The following is a 9,180-nucleotide window of genomic DNA, read 5'->3' on the forward strand; positions in this document are numbered from 1 at the left end:
AGGAAACTATGGCGACTTACCTCTACATTGTGGACGGTGCGCTTGAATGTCTTCATCTCCTCTGCCAATAAATGTAGGTACATTCGCCACTTGTTCACTGCCCTTTCAGTTCGCAGTAAGGCAAAAGCCTCCTTGTTGTCGTTCAAAACAAACATTTTCCACACGAGAACTAGTTCCTTAAAGAATATTAACGACGGATCAACGCAACTTTACTTTTAATCCACTTGGTAGTTACCGCGTGCGAAGGTGAACATGACTTAGTTCTTATTAACCGAGCTTAGTCGGTATGTATGGGAGAATCTTGACCGAGGTCGTAAGTACAGATCGAACGCAGTGAGGTCTGTATACACGACCGAGGTCAAGATTCTCCCATACATACCGACTAAGCTCGGTAAATAAGATGTTTATTATATGGCAAACAAGAACAATTTAATTCGTTTAATGTACCTGGTTTCTACTAACTGAAATAGGGAGCTTAAGAAACCACGACGGTGACGCCGAGGACAACGTTGATTAAAAAATGAATTTATATTTTACCTACGAATCTCGCGATACCCTAAGGTCATTTAATTTTTTTGTCACTGTCAAAGCTATTACGAAACTGAATCTAGGACACAGCGATAAATTCGAAATAAAAATTAAAAAAAAAAAAGCCGTCGTGGTTCACGTTCTCCAGACAACGCAGAAATTGGTCATTTCACGTTGTTATTTTGCAGAGGACGGCAAAGAAATGTACCAAGAATTATAACGCACGTGCACAGTCATTGTTACCCTCATTAGAGCTTTTGTTTAGCGACGTTGCCGTTGTCGTTGCCGTTGCCGTTGCCGTCGTGGTTTTCTTAAGCTCCCTATTTTGCTTGCGAACGGCGATGAGCCGAACTTAATTCTGCCAAAGTTAGCTCTTTACTTTTTTTCTCTCATCAGGCTTTTTGGCACTTCCATAAGTAAACATTGTTAGAAGAAAATAGTCAATATTTTTGCATTTTAGTTTGCAACTTTTTCACATCAAAATGTAGCCGGTCTAGATGAAGGTCTAGATGGGAAAATCTAGACCGCTTTCAGTATAGATTTCAGCCAATCAAATTCGTGAATCCGCTAGTCCCCAGTTCTTGGAGAGACAACCATATAATAATTAGCTCTTATTAACCGAGCACGAGGTGTGTATGGGAGAGTCTTGACCGAGGTCGTGAGTACAGACCTCACTGCGTTCGGTCTGTACACACGACCGAGGTCAAAATTCTCCCATACAGACCGACTTAGCTCGGTTAATAAGATGTTTATTATATGGCAAAGAAAACTTTAATTAGTTTAATGTAACTGGTTTGTACTAGCTGACATTTTGCTTGCGAATGGCGATGAGCTTAACTTAAACCTGCCGAAATTTGCTCCTCCTCTCTCCTTTTTTCTGTCATCAGGCTTTTTGGCTCTTCCATAAATAATTGAGAAGAAAATAAAAGAAAATGGTGAATATTTGTATTTTAGTTTGCTACTTTTTCAACGCAAAATGAAACCAGTCTGGATGCCGGTCTGGATGGGAAAATCTAGAACGAGGTCAATATCGATTTCAGCCAATCAAGTTTGTGAATTTGATAGTTCCCAGTCCTTGTGAGACACAGCCATATAATAAATATAAATATTAATGAGTGAACGTGATTTCAATTTCAAAAAGTTAACCAAGCAATAAATTTTCCTGAGCCCTGTAGCGGTTTTTACTGTTTATAATTTTCTATTAAGGGGGTGGGGGGGGGGGGGGGGGGAGCGTGTGGTTTTTAGAAACCTGTGTTTAACCCCATACAGACCCTCATTCTACCCCGTAAACTGTCCCTTTTTTAAAACGGAAACAATATCCAATTAGAAAACCAGATGCTAGGCTATAGCTAATTAACAAGAGAATACGATCTCAGATCATCTACCTCGTGTAGTTAATTAGTCTTTTCAGCCTGTCAATTATTCATGTCAGATTGGACATGTTTGGGGTAACAATAAGGGTATTTAAAAAAAAAAAAACGTTTCTCTTGTCAACCCGTCAATCATTCATCTGTTGGACGTGCATGAGGACATACTAAGGGGTATAAAAAAGCGTTTAGATTGTTCGTTGGACGAGAAGCCGCTTTACTGCTCCAAAGAAAATCCAAACTGGTAGTTCATTAATTTTTGTCGCGCTATTTGAGGCGTTTATTTAAACTTACTGCAACTACCTATCTTAAAGATCCATATGGCAACAGCAAACTTAACTGGAGATGGGCAACAGAGAACAGCTGAACAACTGTTATGTTCCACTGGTTTAACTGCTAGACTACACGGCCACTTAACATTTCTTTCAGTTTAAACTCTTTTCTGTCCATTATTGCAATTCTTGGGAATATTCTGATGCTAATTGCTTTTCACAAGGAGTCTTCACTTCATTCGCCATCCAAGCTCTTGCTTCGTAGTCTTGCAACAACTGATCTGTGCGCGGGTCTTATTTCAGAGCCTGTCGCTATTATCTATTGGATGTCTGTAGTGAATGAACATTGGAATATTTGTCGCTACGCATTGGTGGCACATTTCATAACAGGATATATTCTGGGTGGCGCGTCTCTGTGGACACTGACTGCAATAAGCCTGAACAGACTTCTTGCCCTGTTGTTGGGGCCGAGATACAGACAAGTTGTAACTTTAAAGCGAACCTGGGCGATCGTTGTTACCCTTTGGGTTGCGTCCACTGCCTTTTCAGCAACGTGGTTTTTGAATTCCCTCATAACCTTATGGTATGGCTTCACAGCTATATTACTCTGTCTAGTAACGTCAGTATACTCTTATACAAAGATTTTCCTCACCCTCCGTAATCAGCAAACTCAATTACATGTTCAACAACCGAACCAAACAAATCAACTGAACATAGCGCGATACAAAAAGGCAGTTTTCACTGCAATATGGCTGCAACTGACGCTGGTCGCTTGCTATCTACCCTATTGTATAGTGGCGGCTTTGTGGACTCATAATGGACTATCTTCATCTATGGTTAACTCTTGGAGTTATGCAAGCACTTTAGTAATGTTAAATTCGTCATTAAATCCGATTCTTTACTGTTGGAAGCTAGAGGAAGTCAGACAAGAAGTGAAGAACACAATCAGACAAGTTCTTTGCCATTGTTTTTCGAGTTAGCTCATTTTGACTTCCGATGAAAAGATGAAAATTTACTGATTGAGATAAAACGATTTGCAAACGGCTGTCTTCGATTAATAGTGGTGCTTACAAATTTTCATTTATCTGATTTCTATGTTTGGCCGCAGCATGGTAACCGTCAGTAACATTCTTTCATCGTTGTAACTAAAAGAAAATGCATGTCTCGAATGAAGACTTGAATAAAGCTGTAAATAACGAGATTAAAACAATAAATTGCAATTTTTCTCGGCGTATACCACATTAGACAGAATTCAAAGATGAGAAAAAAAACGTATTGTTGTAGGAAAACGGCGATAAAGTTATTGGAATGGAAAACATAAAAATATGTTTTTCGCGCCGAAATTTAACATTGTTATAACGAAATATTTTACGACTTTCTCGTAAGCAAGGATCATATCTTATTGCATACATGTTAATATGGCGGGGGAGTTTTTTGTAAACAGCGTCAGGAATGAGAGGACGTTTAGCAAGGAGAGGACGTTTAGCAAAAAAATGTATGAGTGATGAATAAAAATGTCTAGTTTTTCCCCGAAACACATTTTTTTTTGGAGAGTTGTCCAAGACAGCCAAGTTTCACCTCTTAAAGTACATGTAGCTGTAACACTCTTGTTTTGGTATTTAAACGGTTTAAGCCGTGTCTGAACTCATAAGCCGTTCAAATAGAAGATGTTGGGTAATCGAATATCGAGGTGGGGCACTTTCCACTGAGTAAAACCAACCCATTTGACGTTCCAAGGCGTTTCAAAGAGGGAAATACGCTTGTGAATTCGAATAAAATTGTCAGATTCAATATGGTTGTTCTAAAACAGGTGGATGTGAGCGAGCTCGGTGAGTCAGTGAACGGAGGGATCGGCTGCCCCGCTCGAGCGTAGTCTTTCCAAGCGTTATACGCAATTGCTGGCTCTTCACTGAATTAGGGATGTTGGGTGTTTAAATATCCAAGTGAGCCACCTAACTCTGCGGAGGATCGACCCATTTGGATTTGCATTTGGATGAAAGCAGATGTTCGGCTGTGTATTTTCTTTGCATCATCTTTTAGACGTATAATATTCATTTCCAAATAAAATAGAGAAGACAGGTTTGCCAGCGAAGGTGAAAGGAAGAGAAAGTTGTCCATCATTTGATTTTAAAGGAAAATGGGAAAGCTGAAAACGCTTTTGTCTTAATTGATGAAATGCACCGACAGCAGCTTGTTCGCGGGCATAAATATGTTTTGGGCCCGACTCAGAATCATTTTCGCCTGAACCGCTAGGCAAGGGTTACTGCGCCTTTCAATAACACGCGGACTCTAAAATTCAACATGCTTTTTTCGCTACCGTCAATCAAATGTTCGGCGGCTCCTCCCAGCTTCCGACTACTGCCGAGCACGCGGTAATCAAATCTAATTGTTGAGCAAAGTTCAGACAACATAGTCGGAAGTTGGGAGGAACCGCCGAACATTTGATTGACGGTAGCAAAAATCGCATTTGTCGGTTGAGCTTTGAATTTTAGAGTCCGCATGTTATTGAAAGGCACAGTAAAATGAGCTCTGAGAAGGGCCCAAAACATATTTATGCCCGCGAACATAAACTCTGTTACTATTATTATAACTTTGGAGGGCAAAAAAAAAAAAAAAAAAAAAAAATTACAACAAAACAGTCTGAACAATCATTGCTTTGTTTCAGCCTGCCAAAATCTCCATTTTAGCTGGCAAAATGCACCACAATTCTAACCGGTAGACCGACTGTCCTTTTTTCAACGGAAACAAAATCCAGTCAGGAAACCAGATGCTAAGTTATATCTAGTAAACAAGAGAATGCGATCTCAGATCATCTATGTCGTGTAGTTAATTAGTCTTTTCAACCTGTCAATTATTCGTGCAATCGACGTGCTTGGGGTAATAATATGGGGTTATAAAGAGCGTGTCTCTTTTCAATCTGTCAATCTGCCATCTATTGGAGGTGTTTAAGGAAATATTAAAGAATTATGAAAAGCGTTTAGACTGTTCGCCAGGCAATAATTAAGAAGCCGTTTTACTGTACAAAGAAATTTAGGCACTGGTAGTTAATTAGTTTTGTGTCGCAAAAGTTTCCTAGGGTTTAAATTAGTATAACGTACTGCAAATACCTATCTTGAAGCTCGATATGACAACAGAAAACTCAACTGGAGATGGACGGCCGAAGGCAGGTGAACAACTGTTATGTTCTGGATCTCTATATCTATCACGCGTAATCCGCCTTTGTCCAGGTCCTGATGTAGTCTAGACTACGAGTAGACCCTCTTTCGCTTAGTCTGTCGTGCTTGACGCGATACAAAAAGGCAGTGTCCAGTGCAACATGGCTGCAACTGACGCTGGTCGCTTGTTATCTACCCTATTGTATAGTAGAGGCTTTGTGGACTCATAATGGACTATCTTCATCTATGGTTAACTCTTGGAATTATGCAATCACCTTAGGTTCTTTAAACTCGTCATTAAATCCGATTCTTTATTATTGGAAGCTAGAGGAAGTCAGGCAAGAAGTGAAGAACACAATCAGACAAGTGCTTTGCCATTGTTTTTCGAGTTTTTGACCGCAGTATGGTAACCGTCAGTAACATTCTTTTATTGTTGAAACTAAAGCAAAATGTCTCGAATGAAAACTTGATTAAAGCTGTAAATAAAGAGATAAAAACAATAAATTGCAATTTTTCTCTTCATAGACCACATTACACAGAATTCAAATTTATTTCAATTAAGATTAGCGCATGTTTCCTTCAAAACACAGTCAGAAAGCAGAGAGATCTCGGTGAAATGGTTGAGCAATTCTGAAACAAAAATGAATACTTTCCGAGGACACTGAGTCATGACAAAAGATAAACACTGTATACTTGATTTTTTTTAGTTGACACCTCAGTTTCACTCTATTCTGGTTTTCCCACAACTTTTCGTCAGCTTTAGTCTCTAAATATTCCCCATACAACGAATATAGATTAAGATAAGGATGCTGTAATAAGATAGGGATGCCGGTGGTAGTTTATTATACAAATATTATGACTCAATTCTTCCGTGAGGCAAAACACTAAGGTTTCTTTGTTGTTTTCTTGGAACATCTAGAGTTTTTAAATTCTTCGTGTTACAAAAGAACTTACAAAGAAGCAATTAAGCTGCAAATGTTTGCAGCTGCTAGCGAAAAATGAGTTTATTACCATAGCATTGAAATTGATCGGTGAAGCGTGCTTTTGTACATGTTTGAAGTGGTGAAGCTCCGTTTTATTGATCAAAAAAACTGAACTTTTGTATGTTTAGGGAATTGAATTGTCGTGTTAAATCGTTCGAGGTAAGCGTGGCAAGCAATTTTTGTTAACGTCTTAAAACTTGCTATTAACATAACAAAGAAACACTCCTGGTGTAAACATCCTTCTTTTAAGACAGCTCAGTCTTCCGTCTTTAATATTAATAAAGTGTGTAAGCTCATGTGTGTGACGCCCATACGTCTGTAGCTTTATTTTACCAACGATAAGAAAAACAAATAACCTGTTGTTATAGGAAAACGGCGATAAAGTTATTGAAATGGAAAACAAAAAAGAATATTTCTTCGCGAAATTAAACATTGTTATAACGAAATATTTTACGACTTTCTCGTAAGCAAGGATCATATTTCATTGCATTCATGTCAATATGGCGGGGGAGTTTTTTGTAAACAGCGTCAGGAATGAAAGGACCTTTTTTTAATTAGTTATTTTTTCGATAAAGTTATTATACGTTTAGCAAAAAAAAATGTGTGAGTGATGAATAAAAATGTCTAGTTTTTCCCCAAAACACAATTTTTTTTGGAGAGTTGTTCAAGACAGCCAAGTTTCACCTTTTAGAGTACATGTAGCTATAACACTCTTGTTTTGGTATTTAAACGGTTTAAGCCGTGTCTGAACTCATAAGCCGTTCAAATAGGTGATGTTGGGGGAATCGAAGATCGAGGTGAGGCCCCCTCGACTGGATAAAATCAACCCATTTGACGTTGGAAAGCTTGTGAATTCGAATACAATTGTCAGATTCAATATGGTTGTTCTAAAACGGGTGGATGTGAGCGAGCTTGGTGAATCGGTGAACAAAGGGAGCGGCTGCCGCGCTCGAGCGTGGTCTTCCCAAGCGTTATACGCACTTGCCGGCTCTTTACTGAATTAGGGATGGTGGGTGTTTAAAATATCTAAGTGAGCCATCTGACCCTGCGGTGGATCGACCCATTTGGATTTGCATTTGGATGAAAGCAGATGTTCGGTTGTGTATTTTCTTTGCATCCTGTTTTAGACTTATACTCATTTCCAAAGAAAATAGAGGAGACATGTTTGTCTGCGAAGGTGAAAGGAGAGGAAAGTTGCCCATCATTTAATTTTAGATAACAAAGCAACGGGAAAGCTGAAAACACCTTTGTCTTTATTGATAAAGTGCACTGACAGCAGCTTGTACTAACTGCTTTGGACGCGTTGGCGGAATTAAAGAAAGTTCTGCCAAATTTTCATTTTCAGAGAAAACAGCAAAAGCAACAAAAATTGAAAGGCGTTTTTGACTCGAGTACATCGAGTTTTATTTTATTTTATCTTGTTGTATTTTTCTTTTTACCAATTTATTCAAAACCCTGATGGATGCCTTTTCGAATGAATTTACGGCAGTGTGGATCGGCCTCAAATATATCAACTTTAGCTGTAAATTAAAGCTGTAAATTGAAAATTTTGTTCCTTAGATAATTGAGGGGCTTCCAAGGCAGGGGCTGGGAAAAAGTAAGACAGGATAAACGTTAAAAGATTTAATCCCCCATAAAGGCGCAGTTCCCAAGGAGATCTCTCTCATGTTATTCTTAGAGATAATTTCTTTCGCTGATGGTGTTTTTTTTTTTTTTTTTTTTAGTTACTTTCAACTCTAACATGACAATAAAACAGTCTGAACAATTATTCGTATATTTCAGCGGGTTAAAATACATTTCAGCCCGCCAAATTCTCCATTTTAGCCTGCAAAATGCACCACAATTCATGTCCGACAAAGTGATAATAATTTGCATTAGAGCACGAGATCAACAAAACACATGTAGACGGTATTACTCCTGAGCGGACCATTATTTGTACGCCGTTATTTGTAAGTCACGTGGTGGGCTCTCGGCCAATGGAAAGACAGAAAAAATGCGTTGAATGATAATTTAATTTATCTTCACCGTTAATGGGAACCTTCCGTGTTTCCTCAGGGAAATTCGAGATAATTGGGTGCTCTGACATGTAACCCCGACTTCCGCCGACCTCTGCTTTCTCCCAAAGATGCAGACCTTTTTGGAGCAGCGAAGGGATAGTTCAGGAATTGTTGAGACCATTAGTACTGATACGAAGTGAATTCACACTGCTTAGATTGACTAAAACTACAGATCAACTAGATCGTTTCACATTTTTTAAATTGAAATTATTAGGTGAATGAAGTAAAAATGGGATATTATAGGAGATACCGATAAAGAAGATAAGTTCATTAGAGGGCGCGTTGTAATTATGTCTTGACTCTATCCGCCATGTCGTCAAATCAAGACAATGTCAAAAAAAGTGTCAAGATTATATAGACACCCTAACAAGCAGAAGAAACAAACATTTCCTTCGGAAAATACATGAACCATTGAAAAGCAACAGCAGTGCTTTCGAACTGGCAAAAAAATTTGACAACGAATACTCCGCTTTTGAACAAGGAGAAAATAAAATGGCTACTGAAAGTTAAAGTTTCTTTTTGTTAATATTTATTTTTTCATTGCAGTGCTAAGGATAATGCCAACCTTTGCTAAATAATGGTGGAATACCGTGGTTTTGAAAAAAAACAAAGTATCATTCAGTCGCCAACTCACAATCATATTGATTTGAGGGTGTAATTTTCACGGGAAAACCTCGGTTAACCGCTTTAGCGATAATTATTATAATAAAATAAAAAGAAGAGCATCACATACTGTCTTCAAGACCTGACTTTTCAAATCGAAGACCTCGAGACCTTGAGAAAAGCCATTTTGATTTGTAATTTCAGCTCTTGGAAAT

The 9,180-nt window shown here is 38.5% G+C and overlaps 1 pseudogene; it reads left to right on the forward strand.

Annotated features, from left to right (window-relative positions):
* Window positions 1-1,746: 1,746 nt before the first annotated feature.
* LOC149117219 (melanocortin receptor 5-like) lies at window positions 1,747-3,702 on the forward strand (annotated as a pseudogene).
* Window positions 3,703-9,180: the final 5,478 nt, after the last annotated feature.

Source organism: Orbicella faveolata, unplaced genomic scaffold, assembly GCF_042242905.1.
Source record: "Orbicella faveolata isolate gen_17 unplaced genomic scaffold, um_ofav_v1 contig_12, whole genome shotgun sequence".
NCBI lineage: Eukaryota > Metazoa > Cnidaria > Anthozoa > Scleractinia > Merulinidae > Orbicella > Orbicella faveolata.